The sequence below is a fragment of the Pleurodeles waltl genome, chromosome 6 (genome assembly GCF_031143425.1).
Source record: "Pleurodeles waltl isolate 20211129_DDA chromosome 6, aPleWal1.hap1.20221129, whole genome shotgun sequence".
Lineage (NCBI taxonomy): Eukaryota > Metazoa > Chordata > Amphibia > Caudata > Salamandridae > Pleurodeles > Pleurodeles waltl.
The window spans coordinates 368,798,069-368,822,880 of record NC_090445.1 but is presented as its reverse complement, the minus strand read 5'-3'; the positions used below and the strand labels follow the sequence as shown (position 1 = coordinate 368,822,880).

The 24,812-nt window shown below is 42.9% G+C and overlaps 1 long non-coding RNA gene across 1 annotated transcript; it reads right to left on the bottom strand.

The window, feature by feature from the left end:
• Positions 1-6,967: 6,967 nt before the first annotated feature.
• Positions 6,968-18,816, bottom strand: LOC138301936 (uncharacterized). Its single transcript, XR_011205174.1, has 3 exons — positions 18,761-18,816; positions 13,468-13,560; positions 6,968-7,828 (listed from the first exon to the last, which is right to left on the bottom strand). It is a non-coding gene; the product is annotated as an uncharacterized lncRNA (long non-coding RNA).
• Between the last annotated feature and the right edge of the window lie 5,996 nt (positions 18,817-24,812).

Below are 24,812 nucleotides of genomic sequence, written 5' to 3'. Positions count from 1 at the left end.
CCCACCTGGTGTCCTAAGTACACCACAGAACCCTGCCCTATTTGGCATTTGCTCACCTTAATAGTGAGGCCTGCCTTCTGTAGGGCCTCTAACACTCTCCAGAGGTGTTGCAGGTGTTCCTCCCATGTGGAACTAAACACAGCAATGTCATCCAGGTAGGCGGCACTGGACTCATCCAGTCCTGCCAACACCTGGTTGACCAACCTCTGAAAGGTGGCAGGGGCATTCTTCATCCCAAATGGCATCACTTTAAATTGAAAGTGTCCATCTGGTGTAGAGAATGCTGGCCTCTCCTTGGCTCCCTCAGTTAAGGCAATCTGCCAGTACCCAGATGTTAAATCAAACGTACTGAGGTACTTGGCAGCTCCCAACCGATCAATGAGCTCATCAGCTCAGGGGATGGGGTGTGTCAGTCTTGCTGACCGCATTGAGTCCCCGGTAGTCCACACAAAACCTGAGTTCTGGGGTGGCACCAGGTGCAGCACCCTTTGGGACCAATACCACTGGGCTGGCCCAAGGACTGCTGGAGTGCTCAATACCCCCTAGGGTAAGCATTTTGGATACCTCATCCTTAATGCATGCCCTGACACTGTCAGTCACCCTGTAAACCTTCTGTTTAATAGGTGTACTGTCCCCAGTGTCCACATCATGTGTGCACAAGTGGGTGACTCCTAGGATCAGGGAAAACAGTGAGGAAAACTGTCCCAACACGTGGCGACAGTAACCTTGCTGCTCCTCAATCAGGGAGGGGGAGAGGATCACTCCCTCCACTGACCCATCTTTTTCTCCTGCAGACAGGAGGTCAGGAAGAGGCTCACTCTCCTCCTCTACCCCATCATCTGTCGCAAGGAGCATGGACAGTTAAGTCCGCTCTAAGTGAGATTTAAGGTGGTTGACATGCAGGACCCTTAAAGGGTTCCTTGGAGACCGCAAGTCCACCAGATAGGTGACTTCACTCTTGCACTCCACCACCTCAAATGGCCCAGTCCACTTATCCAGGAGCGCCCTAGGCTCCACTGGTGCCATCACCCACACTTTTTGACCAGGTTTAAACTCGACCAGAGTGGCATTCTGGTCATACCACTGTTTCATATCCTCCTGGCTTGCTTCCAGGTTCTCCTGAGCGAGACTCCTGAAGCGGGCAATCTGGTTTCTCAAAGCCAGCATGTAACTGAATACATCCTGGGGGGGGGTTTACTAGGAGCTTTCTCCAAAGCTTCCTTATCCAGACTCAAAGGTCCCCTCACAGGGTGGCCATAAATCAGCTCAAAGGGGCTAAACCCAAGTCCCTTTTGAGGCACCTCCCTGTAGGCGAACAGAAGGCATGGTAAGAGGACGTCCCACTTCTGCCTCAAGGGCTCTGACAGGCCCATGATCATGCCTTTTAAGGTGCGGTTGAATCTCTCAACCAGACCATTACTTTGGGGTGGTAAGGGGTGGTGAACTTGTAGGTTACCCCACACTCCTTCCACAGAGACTTTATATACGTGGATATGAAGGACGTCCCACTTCTGCCTCAAGGGCTCTGACAGGCCCATGATCATGCCTTTTAAGGTGCGGTTGAATCTCTCAACCAGACCATTACTTTGGGGTGGTAAGGGGTGGTGAACTTGTAGGTTACCCCACACTCCTTCCACAGAGACTTTATATACGTGGATATGAAGTTGGTACCCCTATCGGATACCACTTCCTTGGGAACCCCATGTGGGTAAAAAACCCCATCAATGCATGACCCACCACAGGGGAAGTGATTGATCTCAAAGGAATGGCTTCTGGGTACCGGGTGGCATGGTCCACCAAGACCAGGATAAACCTGTTGCCCATGGCTGTCTTGGGATCCAGAGGCCCCACAGTGTCAATGTCTACCCTCTCAAAGGGAGTACTGACAACAGGCAAGGGGCTGGAGGGGAGCTTTACATTTCCTCCCACTCTTGCCACTTGCCTGACAAGTCTGACAAGACCTGCAATGTGCATCTGAGTGCCTGCGCATTAGGGGCCAGTAAAAGTGGGTGACAAGCCTCTCAGAGGTCTTGTCTTGCCCCAAATGTCCAGCTAAAGGCACATCATGAGCCAACCCCAGTAGTAAGGCCCTGAAGCACTGGGGTACCACCAGCACACGGGCTGACCTAGGCTCAGGAACCTTAGGCTCGCTAAACAGGAGATCATCCTCCCAATAGATCAGGTGTGATTCTGGCTCCTTGCCAGCCGCCTGGTCTGCAGCCTGCTGCCGCAAACCTTCCAAAGTAGGGCATGTCTTCTGTGCTGGACAGAATGCTTCCCTGGTGGGCCCCCCTTCCTGCTGCCACTGCAACAGCTCAGGGACCTCCCCCAGTTCAGCCACCTGTTCCCCTGTAGGCTGCGGGGCGTCACCCTCAGGCTCCGCCTCCTCCCGGACCGTGGGAACTTCTGGGGGCGGTTTCCCGCGCCCCCTGCCCTTCCTCTTCTTGGCGGTCCCCTGGACCACTGTTTCAAGCTCCAGGGGCTCCTGATTACCCTGACGGGCTGCCATTGACTGGGTGGATATGCATACCCACCCAGGCAGACCCAACATCTCCAAGTGAGACCTGTGTTCCACCTCCTTCGAAGGGGAATCCTCCAGGTCATTGCCTAGCAAACAATCAACAGGCATGGTTGGACTCACAGCTACCTTCAAGGAACCTGAGACCCCTCCCCATTCAAAGGGAACCTGCGCCACTCTGCACAGGCGCTCTGAGTTGTCCACTGCAACTACTTGGTGAAGTACCCGGGGATCAATCTGCTCTTCAGACACCAGCTGACTCCTCACTGTAGACACACTGGCTCCTGTGTCTCTCAGAGCCTCCACCCTCTGTCCATTAATGGTCACCCATTGCCTGTACTTCTTAGTGTTTTCAGGCATTAGGGTTCTCTGGACCATCTCACTGTCCCCTAGTGAGACAAGGGTCATCTCAGCTGGTTCCCACCCACCTGAAACCAACTCCTCCCCAAGCGCTACACTGGCCAAACCCTGGGACGGCACACCAGTGGGTGCCAGTGTACTTTTGGGGCATTTGGGGTCCCCCCTAACATGACCCACCTGGTCACATGCATAGCACTTACGTGGGGTACCACCTGCCACTGGCTTCCCTTTGGAGAACCATGGCTTCTTTTCACTGGGGGGGTTGGGAATCCTTACCCTGGGAATCAGTTTGTGGCCCTTTAGAGAATTTCCCCTGTTTGCCCTTACCCCCCCTTTCTTCTGAGAGGGACCCTGCCCACCCTTGGTGTGGTCTCCCCATACCTCCTTTGGACCCTGGTACTCTCCCAGCGGTCCGCTTCCTGCGCAAGCTTCCTGGGGTCAGTCAGCTTGCTGTCAATCAGGTGCTGGCGCAGCTCTGGAAAACATAAACTGTACAAGTGATCCCAAGCAATCAGATTGTAAAGCCCCTCATACATAGTTACCTTACTGCCCTTCACCCATCCATCCAGTGACCTGCAATAAGAATCCACACATTCCAACCATGTTTGGGATTCCTTCTTCTTGTAGGAACTAAATTTATCCTTGTACTGCTCAGGGGTAAGACCATACCTTGTAAGCAAGGCATCCTTCATTTTAGAGTAGGTGAGATTCTGAGCATCCCCTAAGGCTGTCAGTGTATCCCTCCCCTCTGCCTCAAAGTGCCTCCACAGAGCCGCCCCCCAATGAGCTTCAGGGACCAGATTCATGTGGAGAGCAGACCCATACCCCTTGAACCACAAGTATATGTCATGCTCCCTCTTGTAATCTTTCATAAGGTCTTTAGGAATGTGCACCCTCCTCTCAGGCTGCACTGTAGAGTTGCTGCCACCATCTCTACTGGACTGGATTCTATGATCCATCTCTTTCAAGCTAAGCTCATGAGCTATCTGTATCTTCCTCTCCTCAAGAGCTAGCCTTCTCTGCTCCAATTGGTACTCCCTTTCTGCCTGTCTGTACTGCAACTCTTCAGGTGTCAGACCCTTGGATGAGACACTGCTACCTGCCCTGGAGACCTTCACCCTGGACAAAACAGGCCCACCTACAATACCATTGTGTACTGAATACTCTTCCTCCTCCTCCTCCTCATCTCCCTCATCCTCTGTGTGTCCTTCAGTGCTCTTGGCTGTGACCCAGGCCCTCAGTGCCTTTTGCAGCTCCTCCTTCCTGGATGAGCTCTTAATGGGACAGTCAAAACTTTTACAGAACTGCTTCAACTGAGCCTTGGTATAACCCTCCAATTTCTCAAGGTCAAAGTCAGCTCCAACTGATGCATCTCCAGCTTGGGACATGATGAAGATTTAAAAACAAGTGTAAAGTTCCAAAGGCAGAAAAACAAGTTCCCAAAATCAAGGAATCAGCAATACAAAATGGACTGGAATAAAGACAGTCCCAAAGAGAAAAATCAAAAGATCACCAAACCAGTAGTATGTGGTCATGTAGTGGTCTGCACTCAAAACAGTAGTGTACACTTAATTACTGTATGTCAAGTACAAATACAAGTACAAATCCCAACCGCTGATCACCAATGTTAGAAATGGGGTCTTTGGTTGACAGTCAGGTTACCCCCTGTTCAGGCAAGGACCCTCACTCTAGTCAGGGTAAAAGAGAATCACCCTCAGCTAACCCCTGCTTACCCCCTTGGTAGCTTGGCAGAGCAGTAGGCTTAACTTCAGAGTGCTAGGTTTAAAGTATTTGTACCAACACACACAGTAACTTAATGAAAACACTACAAAATGACAACACAGGTTTAGAAAAATAGGAAATATTTATCTAAACAAAACAAGACCAAAACGACAAAAATCCACCATACACAAGTCAAGTTATCAATTAAAAATCAAAAAGAGTCTTTAAGTACTTTTAAAAACACACTAGCACTGCTAGAGTGAAAATGTACCTGGTGAGCGTCAAAAATAACCCCGCACGGGCGGGTGTGTGTCAAAAATAACTCCGCACAGCGGTACGCAAGTCAAAAATCCAGCCGCACGATGATCTGAAAATCCCGCAGCGCAGGTTGTGATCTCCCAGCCTCCGTCAGCGATGCTGCTTGGCGTTTCTCCTGTTCTGTGCGTCGATTCTTCGGTCGCGTTTCCTGCGAGCGTCGTTTCTCAGCTGCGGAGCTGGCGGCGCGTCATTTTTCTCAGCCGCAGATCGGATTCGCGTCAATCTTTTCCCCGCACGGCGCTCTGTGCGTGGACTTTCTTGTCTTTAGGCTGCCAGCTTCTCCTTTCAGGGTCCCAGGAACTGGATGGGCACCACAGGGCAGAGTAGGAGTCTCTCCAGAGTCTCCAGGTGCTGGCAGGGAGAAGTCTTTGCTGTCCCTGAGACTTCAAACAACAGGAGGCAAGCTCTAGATCAAGCCCTTGGAGATTTCTTCTCAAGATGGAAGGCACACAAAGTCCAGTCTTTGCCCTCTTACTCTGGCAGAAGCAGCAACTGCAGGATAGCTCCACAAAGCACAGTCACAGGCAGGGCAGCTCTTCTTCCTCAGCTATTCAGCTCTTCTCCAGGCAGAGGTTCCTCTTGGTTCCAGAAGTGTTTCTAAAGTCTGTGGTTTTGGGTGCCCTTCTTATACCCAATTTCTCCTTTGAAGTAGGCCTACTTCAAAGTAAAGTCTCTTTGGAATGTGAAATCCTGCCTTGCCCAGGCCAGGCCCCAGACACTGACTAGGGGGTTGGAGACTGCATTGTGTGAGGGCAGGCACAGCCCTTTCAGGTGTGAATGACCACTCCTCCCCTCCCTCCTAGCACAGATGGCTCATCAGGATATGCAGGCTACACCCCAGCTCCCTTTGTGTCACTGTCTAGTGTGAGGTGCAACCAGCCCAACTGTCAAGCTGACCCAGACAAGGAATCCACAAACAGGCAGTCACAGAAATGGTATAAGCAAGAAAATGCTCACTTTCTAAAAGTGGCATTTTCAAATACACAATCTTAAAATCAACTTTGCTAAAATATGTATTTTTAAATTGTGAGCTCAGAGACCCCAAACTCCACATGTCCATCGGCTCCCAAAGGGAATCTACACTTTAATTAGATTTAAAGGTAGCCCCCATGTTAACCTATGAGAGGGACAGGCCTTGCAACAGTGAAAAACAAATTTAGCAAAATTTCACTGTCAGGACATATAAAACACATTACTATATGTCCTACCTTAACCATACACTGCACCCTGCCCTTGGGGTTACCTAGGGCCTACCTTAGGGGTGTCTTACATGTAAGAAAAGGGAAGGTTTAGGCCTGGCAAGTGGGTACACTTGCCAAGTCGAATTTACAGTTAAAACTGCACACACAGACACTGCAGTGGCAGGTCTGAGACATGATTAAAGAGCTACTTATGTGGGTGGCATAACCAGTGCTGCAGGCCCACTAGTAGCATTTGATTTACAGGCCCTGGGCACCTCTAGTGCACTGTACTAGGGACTTACTAATAAATCAAATATGCCAATCATGGATAAACCAATCACATGCACATTTTGTAAAGGAGCACTTGCACTTTAGCACTGGTTAGCAGTGGTAAAGTGCCCAGAGTAACAAAAACAGTAAAATCAGAGTCCAGCACACATCAACAACCTGGGGAACAGAGGCAAAAAGTTAAGGGAGACCACGCCAGGGATGAAAAGTCTAACAGACACCTTTTATAGATTAAATAATCATGGGAAAAAGTCTTCTAAAAGGCCTTTCCTCTCAGTTGTGAATATTCAAAACATGCTGGCTTGTTTAGGTAAACCTTGACAGGAATGTGTGGAAAGCTGACCACCGTTCCAAGACACGCCTTTCAAGGTCATTCTGTTTTCTGCACTAAAGAAAAACACAAAATATGTGCTTCTTTATCATGCTATCGTTTTCGGTAGGAGAAAATATGAAAAACACAAGCTTAGTTTACCATGTGGAAGAACACAGCTCATCTGCAATGTCTCAACTGCAATGTCTAACGCCACAATAAAGCCAATAGGCAGCTAAATTGAATACAAAATATAATGTCCAACACCACGATAAAACCAATAGGCATCTAAACTGAATACAAAATGTAATGTCTAACGCCACGTTAAAGCCAATAGGCAGCTAAACTGAATACAAAATGTAATGTGCTACTGGTGAACATTGAACAACTTTTATACACAGTGGTGAAACACAAAGTCAGTGGTCAAACATACTTATTTTCACTACATCTCCACCCTCTGACCAATGACTTTTGTTTACTTTTCTCTTATTTCAAAGAAAAAACTAAAACATTATAATCAAATCAGGTTTGCATTGTATATAGCAACATAATGTAATGATAAAAGCAATCACTGTAAAGCAATAGAAGTGGATTAACGTATTGATCTTATAAACTTTCAAATCAGATGCACCTACAATGAAAAGACTGAACTGATTGAATAGTTTCTCTAATATAGCAAGTTGGTGTAGAATTAGATGGAAACATCATGAGTTCTAATCATGAAAAGGTACACGGTCCACCTCAAAGTTTTGCTGGAATGTAAGTGAAAGTCAGGTTTCCACACAAAAAACAAACAGCTAACTGGCAATATTGCTTAATGAGACTGGCAGCAGTCATCAGATGCTAATAAACCATAAGTTAATACGAGTGGAAGAATGTAATCAAACAAGTTGACAGAACATCCATGGTACTCTATATTGATCCCATGTAGGAATTGAACCGGAGGCGCCAGTTGCGCAAAAATGGACCCATAGGTTTTTGTACTTTTTTTTTTTAAGCAGCAGGAGTGTTGCACAAAGGTTGTCAATCAGGTTCTGGTTGCGGGTGCGGTCCCTCTCCTGACCCCACACGCAAACGCCTGAAGGGAGACCACACAGCACAATCATGGTCAGTGGCGAGTCGTAGAAGGATCTGCAAAAGAAAAAAGTATGATTTTTCTTGCAAATAACATTTGTCATCTGAAATGGGCGCTCCTTTTTCCTTTCTTTGTTTTATAAGCAGCAGGACGTTATTGGGACCCTTTGCTATAATTCCTGCAGGTTATAGAGGGCCATTTGGGGGGTCAACCCACACCTTAGCACTGAAGTTTTTATCTGCTGCACCACAGCTTCCCTTTTCTTGCACTGTCAGAAGGGCTGGGGCAGACACCTTCCTTACCAAACCTCCATTTACTGCACTTATGAAAAATTGGACAATTCTGTCTCCAATCTGTATGAATGAATCAGATTGTCTACTAGTTATCAGAATTACTTTGATTTCGCCTTGTAATCTGCAGCAATCACTCCCCCTAAAACCTGAATACCTTTAAGGGCCCACACAGATCTGGAAGCAATCAATCCAAAATGCTCTGGGGGAATCTGTACTCCAACACCTGTTTCACACAATGCTATGTCTAGTGGTTTTAGTCTGTAAGCTTGTAAAGCATGTAATTCAAGACCTGCACATTCAGGTGTGACTCTGTAAGGAGCTAACACTCCAGGTTTTATTTTCCAGTATGTGATGGTAGTAGTGGCCACATGTGGTTGTATTTGCAAAGCTGGGGTTAACATTCACATCAGAGGTGTTTCAGCATTTGTTAATGGTCTATTGTTCAGAATCTGGAGGGCTTCATTTAAGTGTTCTCTCCAGTTTTTCAAAGTTTCATCAGATACTTTCGCAACTGAGCTTTCAGTAAACCATTCATTCTGTCAATCAGTCCTGAGGCCAGTGGATAATAAGGAATATGATATATCCACTCAATATTGTGCTGAGAACAGTTGTAATCAATTTGCCATATCTGTCCTGGTAACTTTCCTCTCCCCAACTGATCTTGGACTGTTTGTGGGACAGATCTCTGTTGTGTGTGCTGACAAATAGGACATTGCAAAATTACAGTTTTTATCAAATCTAGGGGAACGTGCATCCCTCTAATCTCTGCCCACCTGCAAGTGGCTTTTTCTCCTAGGTGTCCACATTTCTGGAGCGCCCACTTACTCATCCCCACCAAGTCAGAATCCTGGGTTGATACTTCTGCCTTTGCACTTTTGTCTTGAACATCTGCAAGGGAATTGAGCCAGCGTTCTAATGAGTCAATGGGACAATGAGCATCTATGACTTTACTCTGTTTTAACATTTCCCAAATTTCCTGCAAAAACTCTTTGCTCCTCACCTCCTTTGAATGAATGAACCAGTTATGTGCAACCAATGTGGAAAGCTAAACGGCTAATCCATTGGCAGTGAACCAAGAATCAGAGTAAAAATAACATGTCTCAGGCAGCTCTTGCTTTAAAGTCTGACACACATTGTACAACTCTGCATATTGATTACTTTTTCCTTCTCCTGTGGTAGACAACAACGTTTCAGTAACTGGATTGTATAACACTGCTTTCCAATGTCTTTTAGTACCCACATATTTCAATGAATCATTAGTAAAAACAAACACGCTTTCTATCCCCAGGGGACAATAATTCAAATGGTGCACTACATTTCACTGGTGACTCTTTCACCTGTGGTACTCCCTGCACCCTCTCCTCATCCTGTACAGGGGCTTGAGACACCTGTTCATGTAGGGCTGCAGAGCCTGCCGGTCCTACTCGAGCCCTATCTTGTATGTACCAGATCCAGTGTATGATACGAGCCTCTTGTGTATGTCCTATATGGTGAGATTTAGGTGAACTCATCACCCACTGCATGATTGAGATTTCAGATTTCAGGATTACATTATAATTTAGTGTGATTTGCTCAGTATTCACTGGAACCCAATAACAAGCCAAAAGCTGTTTTTCAAAAGGAGTATAGCGCTCCACAAAGTCAGATAGTTTTCTAATCCAAAGCCCCAGGGGCGCCCTTGTCCTCCCCTGTTTCTGCCATATACTCAAGTTGGCATATTGTCCCTGATTTACATGTAAATCAGTTTTTCCCTCTTGCACTGTGCACAAATCTAAAGTCTGTTGAACTATTTCATTTGCCATATCAAAAGCACACAGCAGCTCCTCACTGCATTCAAACTCATGTTTTTTCCTAGTCACTTTGTACCAAAGCATTAAGATTTTACTCAGATGAGGGCTATTCTGTTTCCAAAAATAAAACAAGCTTATGAAACTCGGTGTCTCTTGCTTAGTGCAAATAGTAAGTAACTCTAAAATCTTTTGTTTTCCCTGTAACAACATCTCTCTATGTTCTGGATTCCACTGAATTCCCAGAAACTGCACATTTTGCGACAGTACCTCTGTCTTGTCTGAATTAATTATACACATCGTACTCTGCAAAAGTGGTCTGAATATACCGGTAACATCCTCAACTTATTGCTCAGTGTAATCTTTTAAAGAATGCACTTCAACTCCTGCCAAAAACTGTGGGCTGCTCTGTGCACAGAGAACTACGCTCTTCTCATGAGGCTCACACTGGCCCCCACCTTTTTTAACCTCCTCTTTACTGAAATGTGAAAAGACAGATTCTCCTGTAACAGCTTTGTAAATTTCAGTTTTATCTTGCAATAATTTGTTCTGGCTAATTTGCTCATGTAAATTCTTATTTTCATGTTCTAACTGTTTACATCTCTCATGTATTTTTCTGTAAGCAGACAAAAGTATCCAAACCCTTCTGTCAAGAACACAAGGGACATCATTTATTTCAAAAAGCACATTTTCTAAATATGAAAACGCTTTTGTTTTATCCAAGCACTCATCCCAAAACTTAGAAAGCCCTGATAAACAAGAAAACATGTTTGTCACAGCACCATAAGGCTTTTTAACTTCACATGCATTTTCAAACATGGTCTTCGGTGCTTCCTTCAAGTTTCTAAACAACAAAAACAATTACACTTTTAAATCGTGCACTTCCAATCTCCAATTCCACTCCTAGACTGACGACTCCACGCCAAAATGTTTTGCTTTCACTAATGACCGAGCTGACGAAAATCTCTGGAATGCACTTCCTAGTTTAAAGAAGACATTTATTATTACTTCACCACGAGGTTCCTGATAGAGGAGATTAGTAGGTTGGAGGCACACGTTTAAAAACAGTCACAGCAATGAAAGGAAAATATATCAAAGTGATTCTCAACTGCAATGTACACAGCAAATATATGTGATTATATTATAACATAACTGCCAAGCAAAGATTAAAGTCAAAATTCATCACCGTAGGGACTGTCACTGCTCTTCATCTTTCTCATGCCAGCAAGTTGATGACCCCTGTTCAACTGCGAGAAAGAGTTTTTTCCACCCTCACAGGAGGTCAGGCAGTTGACGTCCACTCATGACATAAGTCTCAGAAAATTCCCCCCGATGCTGCCCAGGGAAACCTTTTATAGATTGAATAATCTTGGGAAAAAGTCTTCTAAAAGGCATTTCCTCTCAGATGTGCATATTCAAAACATGCTGGCTTCTTTAGGTAAACCTTGACAGGAATGTGTTGAAAGCTGGCCACCGTTTCGAGACATGCCTTTCAATGTCAATCTGTTTTCTGCACTATAGAAAAACATAAAATATGCGCTTCCTTATCATGCTATCGTATTTGGTAGGAGAAAATATGAAAAACACAAGCTTAGTTTACCATGTGGAAAAACACAACTCATCTGCAATGTCTCAACTGCAAAGTCTAACACCACGATAAAGCCAATAGACAGCTAAACTGAATACAAAATGTAATGTCCAACGCCACGATAAAGCCAATAGGCAGCTAAACTGAATACAAAATGTAATGTCTAACGCCACTTTAAAGCCAATAGGCAGCTAAACTGAATGCAAAATGTAATGTGCTACTGGAGAACATTGAACAACTAATCTGCACAGTGGTGAAACACAAAGTCAGTGGTCAAACATACTTATTTTCACTACAAGATGTTGTGTTGGGGATGTATATTTTGTTGGGGGTGTTTAGGTTGTACTAATGCAAAGAATAGGTAATGTGTTAATAAAAATGTTTTGCAAACGTTTAATGTTAATTTTATGTTCCTTTTTTGGCACAGTTTCAGTTTTAGTGGGTTGTGTGTTATATTAAGAGTTTAGTGGCGACTGTGCATATATGTTTATAATATTGGGGTATGTTTGCAATTTTTGGGGTTCCAGGGCTATTTAGGTTTTGTTGTTTCTTTGAAGGCCTAGTATACATATGTGTTTTCATTTTATTGTGTTGTGTACAGTGTTAGTAGTGGGATGCAGGAACTGGGTGATGATATAGAGTTACAGTAGGGTTTTCAGTTTGGAGGCAGATAATTAGCAGTGAAATGTAGGATATTCTGATATCCATTGGTATTCATGCTACTTTTCTGGGTTTTCTTTGGCCCAAAGTATTTCTTTTCACTGAATGATTCTGTGACTGGTGTTAAAATAGGCAATCAGTACCTCAAATTGTTTGCATTTTCCCAAATCTTTCTGGGGGTGGAGTTAGACTAGCAGATAAACACACCTGATTCATTCACTTTCACTAATATGTATGAGATAAGAGCTAGTGTAGAAAGTTGGAGCCCATCCTGTGAATTGTATACTTTACCCAAGGTTACTGGAATCAGAACAGTAAATGAGCACACCATCATATGATTTTCACCCTTTGACTAATGTTTATGACAGTGGACTGTGCATATTAGCCACTCTATGATTTTTGTCCTTTCTCCAATGTTTTCAGAACTAGAGTTAGAAGAGTGAATTAGAAATAACCTATGTATGCCCTTTTCCAAATGTTTGAACAACAAGTGTTAGAAGAGCAAGTTAGCCCCACCATCTTACCCAGGATTTATGCCATGCCAATATTACAGGGAATTAGGTTAGTATAGGAAATTACCACCAGACCATTGTAATTTTTTCCCAAATCTTCGTAGGCAAGGCATTTGAATGGTTAATTGCACTCCTCCATATAATGTGTGCCCTTTACCCAATGTTAATAGGATTGCACTGAAAATACTTTTTGTGTTTTAGAAATATAGTACTTTGCTAATAGTTTTCTTACAAAATGAAAGTGTTACATTGTTAAATAATTGAACTTTATCTTCACAAATTTTTAAGTATAAATAAAATTAATGCAAGAATAAAAACTTCCCTTTATGACATTTTGTAAAAGTACCCCTAGTCGTAACATGTTTCTTCATGTCACAGCCATTATTCATAGAGCTTTTGGGCCACTAACCCAGGTTTGGATTTGTGCACCCTAAATGGGCAATGGGGGAAAAGCTCCTCTATTCAATCAGATTCTTTCAATTGTTAAAATTTGGGCCCGTAAATGGTCTGCAAACCCGGCTTCAAAGCAAATTCTCAGATTAATAGTCCAGAAATCTCTGTCTTGATTGACATCTCAGCTCATTGTGAGGCACAAAAAAACCACATAGTTATAATGGTAATTTGTTGGAAATGACTGAATAGATTTACAACAAAGTACGCAATGGCAGTTATTTGAGTAAAGTTCTACTTTCATGCCAAGTGGATCTGCACTAAGCCTGTCATGCCAAAACCAAAATGGACGAACATTTAAAAAAATATTTTTGCAGATTTGTCAAAAGGTTTTTTTAAAATGGTACATACATACTGAGAGGTTACCTGATGTGGTGACTGTGACAGAGACAACGGTATGCTTACCATGCAGAAGACAGCGCATGGCAATTAGACGGTGGAGTTCAGCTTTGGATAAAAGTTGTCAAACTTGGTTCTTCTTTCTGTGTCTTGTCAATTCTATTTATGGAAGTAAGGGAAGTGGTTAAGCCGTTTGAAATGCCTTTTCCCGAACGATGGTCTACCCAAGAATTACTGTGTGATCTTCCCAATCCAAGATGAGGTTGAGTCTTTACCTGTCATGTCAGTTGCTGTATGAACCATAGATGAAGGTGCCATTAATGAGTGATGGTTGTTCCAGAATGCATGCATTCTCTTTTTATACTTGCCTTTATCACCCACTTGCTATTATTTTGGCTGTTATTGTTTCTCTTTTCAGTCAGATTTCCTTGTGGATGTTCTAGCACGGCTTGTTTGTCTGCATTTACACCAGGAAGAATTTGGTGCCTTTTTGATCTACTTTTTCATTACTTTTCATCTTCGTTCAAAAGCTACAAAAGTTCCAAGGAGCTATTGGCCTCTGTGGCTTTTTACTCCTAACTTGAATGCTCTTAAGGAGATATTTGACACCTTTCATGTTCACTATTAGGTGGGGGGAGGCAATGTGGCTGCTGGGTGGTCTTTCCACAAGCAATCAAGAGGGAACGTTGACCAACTGTCACAGGGTACCATCTTCAGCAATATTTTAAATGTTTTTGTATATTTAAATATAATTCAGTTGTTTTCATGCTTATTTAACCTTCTTTCAATTTGAGTTTCCCTTTATTTTGTTTCTATTTCTTATTGTGTATTGTATTTTATCTGTGCTTCTATTTAGTAGCCCTCAATGAGTGTAGATGCAGGTTACAATTCACTAAATTTGGGTAAGGAGACCTAGTTTTGTCATTTTGTGAAGATTTATACATTAGGGCTGTTATTTTACGTGTACTAGGTAGGGATAGTTCATTTTAGGCATTCTTTTTTATTTTGCATAATCTATATAATGTATATGTTGTTCAGTGCTGTTTCAGGTATGGGTCAGGGTTTAGATATGTAGAAAGTGGGTATTGTGATTTCTCTAGAGTAGTTCAGAAGATAAGTAACTCTGGTTAGGTATGTATGTTTATTTTGGATGACTGCTTTACTATGAGTTGGGCTAGGTGGGTGTTTCAAATGCCATGCTTTTCTCCAGGGGCTGCTCAACTTTTCCTTGGGACTAATTTTATAGTTCCATGAATAAATATTTGTTAAGAAAATTGTTGTAAATATTGTAATTTCCTCTTATTTTCACGATTTTCTTTATTTGTTGGAGTTTACATTTTTGGAAGTTTTATTTTTTATATTTAGTTTGACATGTTGTACCATTAACCTGTATCAGATTTTAGAATCATGCCTTGGATTAGATGCTACACATTTTCAGAATTTCTTAATTTCAAGCTTTTTATATGATGAATATTATGTGTTTTGGATAGAGCAGGTACTCTGGAATTTTGGTTGGTGTGTTTGTATATAGCTATTATTGTTCTTACATTTTACTATGGTGTACCTTTTAAATTAAATTGTTAACTATACCAGTACAGTTATATTTTCTGCCCAGATATTCTAACCCTTAAAAACTACTTATTCCCTCCTGTTATTGCCTCTGTTGGGTAGGAAATTTGCAGCGCCCTTTCAGAGATGCCAACACACCATTAAGGTGGATTTATCTTCACTGCCACAAGGATCCTCAGCATATTTCAGTTCAGGGATCTGGTATACAAGGACCATATGACAGGAGAAAATAGAGGACAGTTGCATTTCAATGCCAGAAATGGGATAAGTGAGGCAGGTGAAGGTGGTAGCTGGGTGGAATGTTAAATTACTGCCCACTCATATCAGAGAAGTGGAGTGGATTACATTGGGAAGTCAGCCATCTTGATTCAGAACGACACCTAAGAAATTAACCACGGTAAGGAGGCAAGAACATGTTTTAGCATACCAAAGGGCAGTCTTCTCTATACTTTGAGCATGTATAATATCGCCCTGGACACTAAAACCTAGACAATCCCAAGTGTGCCTACATTAGTTTAAGACACGGGTGGGCGATTTTACCCAAGAGCAGTGGTGACCAGAAATGTGAGATCTGTGCTATATATTTAGGCTATCCACTTAATATAGATTTCATACAATAACTCTAATCAAGGCTCAAATACATAGAAGCTGGCTGGGCTAAAATGTGATGTAGCGTGAATCTAGTTATTTTGGACCCATTTTTGGACTGTCCTGCCAAAAGGAAAACAAAATAATCATCTCCTTCAATTTTATCAGAATATGTATATTCATGTGGATTGTGGCAACCAAGAAAGAAAGTTATCTGAAACCTGTAAAGTCAGTAAATATAGACAGCCATTGGCAAAGCCAAAAGGTGTGGGTTTAATGTGCTATCACATACAGCATAAGCACGTTAAAGCTAGAAACGAAATGTGGATATTTTAAAGCCTCCCTTATTTTCAATACCATCCTCTTTTTTTCTCTTTTAATTTTGGTTGGCGGGAAAGAGAACCTTCATTATACTTCTTTTTTAGTTTCTATGACACAGAAAGAGAAGACGATTTTGAAGGCTTACTTGACATCCAAAGTGAACATCCTTTGGCAAAGAAACGAATTAAGTAAATTACGAAAAGCAAAGGAACCTTCAATAAAGCCCACATTTCATTTACCTGAAATGAAACGAAAACCCTTGCCCCTGCAGGAGGGACTTGCCACAATGTTAGCAGATGCTAGGGTACAACAGGGAAGGAAGAGGTGTTTTCAAAGTAAGTTAAATACAGCACAGCTTGTGTTGGGTGAGTGGTTGTTTCCGGAAGTGCTCTGGTTCACAGCGGAAGTTTAGTGATAAGGTGGAACTGCACGAGAAAGTGAAGGCAGCTATATTTAAATTGGAGATATGAAACTTTGAATGTGCAGTTCTCTCTTTCTGTGGAAAGCTCAGCGGTTTGAGGAAGTCCTAATTTTCGTCCTAGAAAGATAACTCAGCGTGGATGTAATTTGGGGTTCTCTAGGGGTCGCAACAGTGGCCCTTGGCACTGTCCTTGCAACCCCTAGTCTAAAAGGGGGCAGAGGCAGCACTATTAGGAGAACAACAAGAGCATTTGGATGTGCAAAATTCTGCGGAGGCTCCGTGGAAGCATTCCTCTAGACCAGTGGTTCCCTATCTGTGGTCCAGGAATCCCGGGGGGTCCGCAAAGCCTCCTCAGGGGGTCCACAATTTTTTAGAAATATAAATAATCTTAACAGATCCCAGCTTTAAGTAATGACTCAGTCGGGGGGGGTCCCCGGATTCCAGTAATGATTCAATGGGGGTCTCTGGATTCCAGCAATGATAAAGTGGGGGTCCACAGAAGTCAGAAGATTGGGAACCACTGCTCTAGACTGCAGCTGTTGCAACGTGCAGCTGTTCCAATTCTGTTTGATTCAGCTGGAGTGTAGCCAAGCAAGACACTTACAAGGCCCCGGAGAGGCCCAAGCAGGTGATATTACTGTGCTAGCCCAGATAAGTTGTCTCTAAATTCGGGCCACCCTGTACTGTTCTAATATGCAACCTGTCGAGATGGCACACATTTTTGAAGTTACAATAAGTGCTTTTTTCACATTTTTTAATCACATTTTTCTAATCATACCAGTGCACGTTTAGTTTACTGCAGTACTACGTTTTAAAAACATTCTATTTTTAGGCAGTTTCTCTTGCGTTTTCATTCAAGTCTCTGTGAGAGATAAATTGAGGGGCAGAGTTATCATTATTTTACACAGTGCAGCAAGCCACCTCGCAGCGCTGTGCCGTGTGAGAGGGAAAGGGCAAGGAATGTATCATATTTATCATTATACACTACATTCCTGTCCTCTCTTTGCGCTCGCACACAATGCAATAACAAGTCATACATCGCGGGACAACACAACAAGGAAAACTGGAACTTAACATCAAAAAATAGAAAAGTAACCACATTAATTGTCTGCTCATGAGGGTTCCTCTAATTTAGAGATTAATGTGTAACCCTTTTCAAATTGAGCCAACGTACTGAGGGTGCTGATACACTTCTTTCAAACTGGTGAAACCTAGGGGTGTGTGTCTTTTTTACAGTTCAGTCCACCCATCCCCCATCTGCCAGAAAATTCTTTGAGTTCCAATCCCTGGTTGGGAATAGCTGTTGATGCATTTCCACCCCCTCCTCATTCCATGGGGCCTACTCAGGACATAGCATTGGTGTAAACTAAAATACACAACAGGACAAAACAAAGAAAGTTTTGTATCGAACTACATTAGGAGCTCTCTGTATGGCAGTAGATTTAGGACAAATTGGGTTAAAGCCTTCGCTTTGTATTTTACGTTCAATAGCGCACTACTTTACTGGTAAATTCAGGTTTGTCATTCTGGCATGGGCAGGAAGCTAGGGAGCACAGGAGGGAACACTTATTAGAAAAGGAAACCTGGTGGAACACTCCAAAGTAATCAATCAATCAGTACATGTGTAAGGCGCGCTACTCACCAGCGAGGGTCTCAAGGCGCTGTAATGAAGTGTACAATAATGATCACCACACAGCGGGGACACTTAGGTAAACTCACTCAGCGGGGAGACAGGCTCCTATACACCTATTTAGTACTTTTGGGTCTTATTTCTCATTGAATTTGGCGATAATTCCCGAAAATGATCAAAAACGTCTTACAACTCAATTACACAGATTCGTACTCAAAAAAGTTTTTGCAGCCGAACCCTCGAATGCTTGAAAACATGAAAAGGGGGGCCTACGTGTTGTAATGGATCAGGCTTCTAAGTAACGGGTAATACGCAGGAGTTTCGTGACTCAAGTGCTTCCGTGGTCACCCAAAAGATGGCTCCAAAGCATCCAACGCGCCGCCGGCCTGACTTGGCTTAGAGATAGAAGAAGTGGGAGCTGGCTGCATTGCGACTAACACGCCGCATGATTGACACGGATCAATTTACTTCAAGGTAGAAGTGCTGCGTGGGCACTAGGGAGGGGATTTTCAATACAGATGTCGTCTTTTCTAAAGGTTAATTAAGCGCTGCCTGCTACGGAAAGAAAGACTCTAAGAACAGGAGCGCCACTCTAGAATCAAGAAGCCCGGCTGGAAATATAAATAACCACGACATAGCTGGCTACAAAGTAACCAATGCGCCTCCGACCTTACTGGGCTACATTTTAGAAATGTGACCACTGAGCCGCTCAGCTAAGGCGGCTGGTCTATTAAGCGTGAGGGGCTGGGTGCACGCCTGGGTGGGGATTTAAACACAACAATCTATTTTCCCTAAAATTAACTGCATACTGCTTGCTATCACATGCTTACTTGTATGTAAAGAGTAAATCTTGAAGTGAGTTTCCTTTACCCACATTCCAGGTCCTGTGTTAAAAAATAATGGAAAGCTGGAGCGCTATTATTGATGCTGCTGGGGATTCTGCTCATTTAGTGAGGCATCATGGGACATGTAGTTTACCTTGTACGCACTGATAGAAGAAGATACTGATTGAGTCAACTAAATGTATTCAACACATATATTACCATTAATCATATGGTAAGGAATACGATCCTGTGATTATCTTCATAAAACGTGGTTTTTAGAAGACCATATCTTAAAAACAAACTTGTAAACCTGATTGAGTTCTTAAGTGGGGTACAGTTTTGAGGTTATGAAATGTTCCTAACAAAGGTTCTTGTAATGATCTTCATGGAACATGTAGTATTAAGTAAATACACTTTCTTGAAAAAAATTGTGTGAAACTTGATTGAATTCTTGTCACATTCATTGCTGAACAGTTTCAATTCACATCGTTCTCCAAAATAAGTTAATTGTGGTGACTTGAAACTATAACTCAACCTTCCGTGTTTAAACTCACCATTGTGTTTTTCTTTGCCGGGGACACTTTTGGACTTTTATGTCATAAATTCTGTAGTTCAGTCATTGCATTCAGATCATTTGTGGCTGTGTTAAAAGGAAGTATGAGATATGCTTCTTGTTGTTTTGAACACTTTTCCAAGCCCCCCTCCTCTAAAGTCGGATTGCACTGGCACCAGCAATGTCCACTTTAGATCAATCCCCACATGCTGTTTCTCAACCAAGTGTTCGACCAGTGGAGCGGTTACAACCCTGCGCCGAATCTTTGACTTATGTTGAGTTATTCTTTGCCGGATTTCTTGATTGGGTTTCCCTATATAACATTTTTTGAATGGGCACAGAAACCGTACACCACATTTTTAGTCTTGACATTTGTTAGACTTCTCATCCTTGGCGTGGTCTCCCTTAAATTTTTTTCCTCTGTTTCCCAGGTTGTTGATGTGTGCTGGACTCAGATTTTGCAGTTTTTGTTACTCTGGGCACTTTACCACTGCTAACCAGTGCTAAAGTACAAGTGCTGCTATACGAAATGTGTATGTAATTGGTTCATCCATGATTGGCATATTTGATGTACTTGTAAGTCCCTAGTACAGTGCACTAGAGGTGCCCAGGGCCTGTAAATCAAATGCTACTAGTGGACCTGCAGCACTGGTTGTGCCACCCACATAAGTAGCTCTGTAATCATGTCTCAGACCTGCCACTGCAGTGTCTGTGTGTGCAGTTTTAACTGTAAATTCGACTTGGCAAGTGTACCCCCTTACCAGGCCTAAACCTTCCCTTTTCTTACATGTAAGGCACCCCTAAGGTAGGCCCTAGGTAGCCCTAAGGGCAGGGCGCAGTGTATGATTAAGGTAGGACATATAGTAATGTGTTTTATATGTCCTGACAGTGAAATATTGCTAATTTCATTCTTCACTGTTGCAAGGCCTGTCCCTCTCATAGGTTAACACGGGGGCTACCTTTAAATATGATTAAGGTGTAGATTCCCTTTGGGAGCGGATGGATATGTGGAGTTTGGGGTCTCTGAGCTCACAATTTAAAAATACATCTTTTAGTAAAGTTGATTTTAAGATTGTGTGTTTGAAAATGCCACTTTTAGAAAGTGAGCATTTTCTTGCTTATACCATTTCTGTGACTCTGCCTGTTTGTGGATTCCCTGTCTGGGTCAGTTTGACAGTTGGGCTGGTTGCATCTCTCACTAGACAGTGACACAAAGGGAGCTGGGGTGTAGTCTGCATTTCCCGAAGAGCCATGTGTGCTAGGAGGGAAGTGAGGAGTGGTCACTCACACCTGAAATGGCTGTGCCTGCCCTCACAAAATGCAGTCTCAAACCCCCTGGTGAGTGTCTGGGGCCTGACCTGGGCAAGGTAGGATTTCACAATCAAGAGAGACTTTGCTTTGAAGTAGGCCTACTTCAAAGGAGAAAATGGGAATAAGAAGGGCACCCAAAACCAGTGACTTTAGAACACTTCTGGAAACCAAGAGGAACCTCTGCCTGGAGAAGAGCTGAAGAGATGAGGAAGAAGAGCTGCCTTGCCTGTGCTTTGTGGAGCTATCCTGCAGTTGCTGCTTCTGCCTGTGCTAGAGGACAAAGACTGGACTTTGTGTTGCCTTCCTTCTTGTGAAGATCTCCAAGGGCTTGATTTAGAGCTTGCCTCCTGTTGTTTAAAGTCTCAGGGACAACAAAGACTTCTCTCTGCCAGCACCTGGAGTCTCTGGAGAGACTCCTACTCTGCCCTGTGGTGCCTATACAGTTCCTGGGACCCTGAAAGGAGAAGCTGGCAGCCCAAGAGTGAGAAATCCATGCACAGACCGCGATGCGGGGAAAAGATCGACGCAACCCAGTTCTGCAGCTGAAAAATCGACCTGCCGCTGGCTTCACGGCTGAAAATCGACGCTTGCATGCAACGCAACCCGAAGATCGATGCCGGGGCCGAAGAAACGACGCACAGCATCGCTGACGGAGGCTGGTGAGATTTCAACCCGTGCTGCATGGTTTTCAGATCATCATGCGTCAGGATTTCTGATGCAAACACTGCTGGGCATGTAAAAACGAAGCAAGGCCTCCCCAAACCCGAGAGTGCTGACAGGATCGATGCATCGCTCTCTTGCGGAGAGAAGAAACGATGCACGCCGACCCGACTAAAGGAGAAATGACGCAAGGTCTCGCTCATGAGGGAAATCGACATATTGCAAGCCCTTTTTGACGCACACTCGCCCGTGCAGGGTTATTTTTAATGCACCCAAGGTACATTTTCACGCTAACAGCGTAAGTGTGTGTTTAAAAATACATGAACACTCTTTTTGCATTTTTAATAATAACTTGACTTGTTTATTGTGGATTTTTGTTGTTTTGATCTTGTTTTGTTTAGATAAATATTTTCTATTGTTCTAAACCTGTGTTGTGCCATTTTGTAGTGTTTTCATTAAGTTACTGTGTGTGTTGGTACAAATACTTTACACCTAGCACTCTGAAGTTAAGCCTACTGCTCGTGCCAAGCCTCCAAGAGGGTGAGCAGGGGCTAGCTGAGGGTGATTCTCTTTTACCCGGACTAGAGTAAGGGTCCTTGCTTGAACAGGGGGTAGCCTGACTGCCAACCAAAGACTCAATTTCTAACAACATTTTTTTTAATGCTTTGTGTTTCCAGCTAATATTTTCATATGCAAGTAAATTCAATTCCTTCGATAGTGAGGTTGCAGCAGGAACAGGTCCCACACTTGTGGTGACCTTGAATCGATGACAAGTTCCAAAATTCCATTAAACTGCTCTTCAATGTTCTTGGTGGCGTATAGGCTCTGATGATCTGGTTACCAATACTTGGATCTTTTTTAAGGGCGAACAGAGGGCGTTCAAAGGATTTATTCAGTTTGGAGAGCAGGTGCCAATTCTTGCAAAACTAAGTGACTGGTTTGTGGGCAGAATGCTGTTACACACACCAGGCAGTCCAACTCTGCTTTTTCTTTCTTCACCAGTAGGGTTTTGCTAGGAGAGAGCCATGCTCTTTTCATGGAATTTTTTTTAAGCTGCTTTGGACAGCCACGTTCTTTTAGCTTCACAAGTAAATTGTTTGCGTGATCGAAAAATTCAGTTTTTTTCAGAACCATTACGCCTACTCCTTTAACATGGCAGCTGGGCATCATTTGCACTTGCACGAAGAAAGGGCACAAGATTTCAAGTTCACCACATAGCGGATGGTAGCAGCTCCTGCACTGTGCAGTCATGCTTAGCATTAACGCTTAAAATGTGCAGTTTTACAGCAGCATGCGCTCCCTATTACTCCGGCATTCTATGGACTGCCTAAGATTCATAAGAATACCTAAGATCCTCCCTTGAGACCAATCATTTCATGCATTGGGTCTCTGCTTGAACCTTTGAGTAAGTATATAGATAGTTTTTTAAAACCTTTAGTTTTACAACAGAAATCAGACATCAGGGACTCTGCTGATATGATAGTAAAGGTTGAGGGCAAACCTTTTAATAGTGATACTCAGCTCCTAGTGACATTAGATATAGAGGCCCTGTACACTAACATTCCACAGGATCGCACTATAGAAGTAATTAGGAACTGTATAGAGGAGACGGACCTTAGAGGCGCAAGCAGTGAATTTATCATTAATTGTGTCACTTTGGTTCTTAAAAACAATATTTTTTATTTAAGAATGATTTGTACCTCCAATTGATAGGGACAAGCACGGGAGCAACTTGTGCTCCTAGTTTGGCTTGTCTTTACGTAGGTGATTTTGAGAATAAGCATATATACGTCAAGGCACCCTTTTATGAAAATGTTATTGTCTGGTTACGTTTATTGACAATATATTTTTTATATGGGATGGACCAGAGGAGACGCTCCAGGAGTTTCTCGAATAGTTGAACCTGGGAGATATGATTTTATGCTTCACAGCCCACACCAGCAAGACGGTGGTGGACTTTCTTGATATCTCTATTAAAGATGACAATGGACACTTAGGGGTAGAGTTATTTACCAAACCTACCATCAAAAATACCCTGCTTCACTATAAGAATTTTCACCCTAAAGCCCAAAGGGACTGTATCCCATTTGGACAATTTATAAGATTGAGGAGAAATTGTACATCTTTGGAAGATTTTTATAAACATTCTAATGTGTTGAAACAAAAATTGAAGAACAGGGGTTACCCGAAAAAACTTATTAGTCATTCCTTTTAAGAGAGCCCGGTTTTATGATAGGGACAGTATGTTCAATCAGGATCGAAAACGGAAAAACAATGAACGGATAGTCTGTGTCAGCCAATTTAGTGCGTTTAGTAATAAAATAAAAAATGTGATAAACAGGAACTGGCATCTATTGGAGGCTATAGACGAAATGAGGCTGGAAAAGCCCCTTTTCGCATTTAGACGTAACCAGAACTTGAGGAATAGGTTGGTCCATACATACAGGGAGGATCGGCAATTTGGACAGCTGGGGTTAACTGGTAATATAATTAGAGGCAACTACAAATGTGCCAATTGTAGTTGTTGTGATCAATGTTTAGAGAAGAAAAGCATTGAACTCAATGGAGTAAATATTATCTCGAAAACCTTGAACAACGGCCGCAGCAAGAATGTGGTGTATCTGATTCTTTGTCCCTGTGGATTAGGATATGTGGGAGAGACGGATCGTGAATTGCGGGTTCGTTTATGCGAACATAGATCCGCCATTCGGACCAGAAAGATTAATGCACCTTTGGTGGAACATTTCATGAGAAGTGAACATTTAGGAACAGATTTTAAGTGGTTAATTTTAGAAAAAATATTTCAGAGGAAGAGAGGTGGAAACTGTGAGCTATTTAGGAAAAAACGTGAATGGTGGTATATTACCAGTTTCAACACCATAGAATCTGGCTTAAACTGTAAAGAGGAAGGATTTTGACCATGAATAGGCTGTTGTGGATTGTTTCAGTGGGTCATTCAGGCTCATTGCGCTTCTCCAGTACCCAGGAGATAGCCATCTATTACTACAATAAGGGGTAGATAAAGGCTCTTGTGTGTTTATATATAAAATATTTTTTATTAATCAATGGGGGGATTGTCAGCCTTTTTAAATTTGATTAATGAATTTTTTAGCCCTTTTAAACATTTTTAGTGAGTTACGCTTTTGTTGAATCGAATATAGTTGCATACTTTTGGTATTGCGTTGCTCCCTAGTCCATAATAAGCATTGTGTCATCTAGATGCTCATAATGTCGTTCACATTTGCAGTATAAATAAGAATTTGGTGCTGTATTTGTCCCCTTAATTATTCTTTGTTTCAGCAGATCAGTACATCGGGCATATGGCCGGAATAGTCTAATACTCCAATATGGCGCCGATGTGTTGCTGAGAGTTACATTCTAGTGGTTCGGGTCTCGCGTGTGGAGGGCAGGAAGTGAACCTGAAGGAACAGGAAGTGATTTCATTACCTTCCCTACTTTGAATGGAGCGAGCACCCACTAGAAAAAGACAGAGGTCAGGCATGTCCGGCTTTTACGAATAAAAAGTTAAGAGTT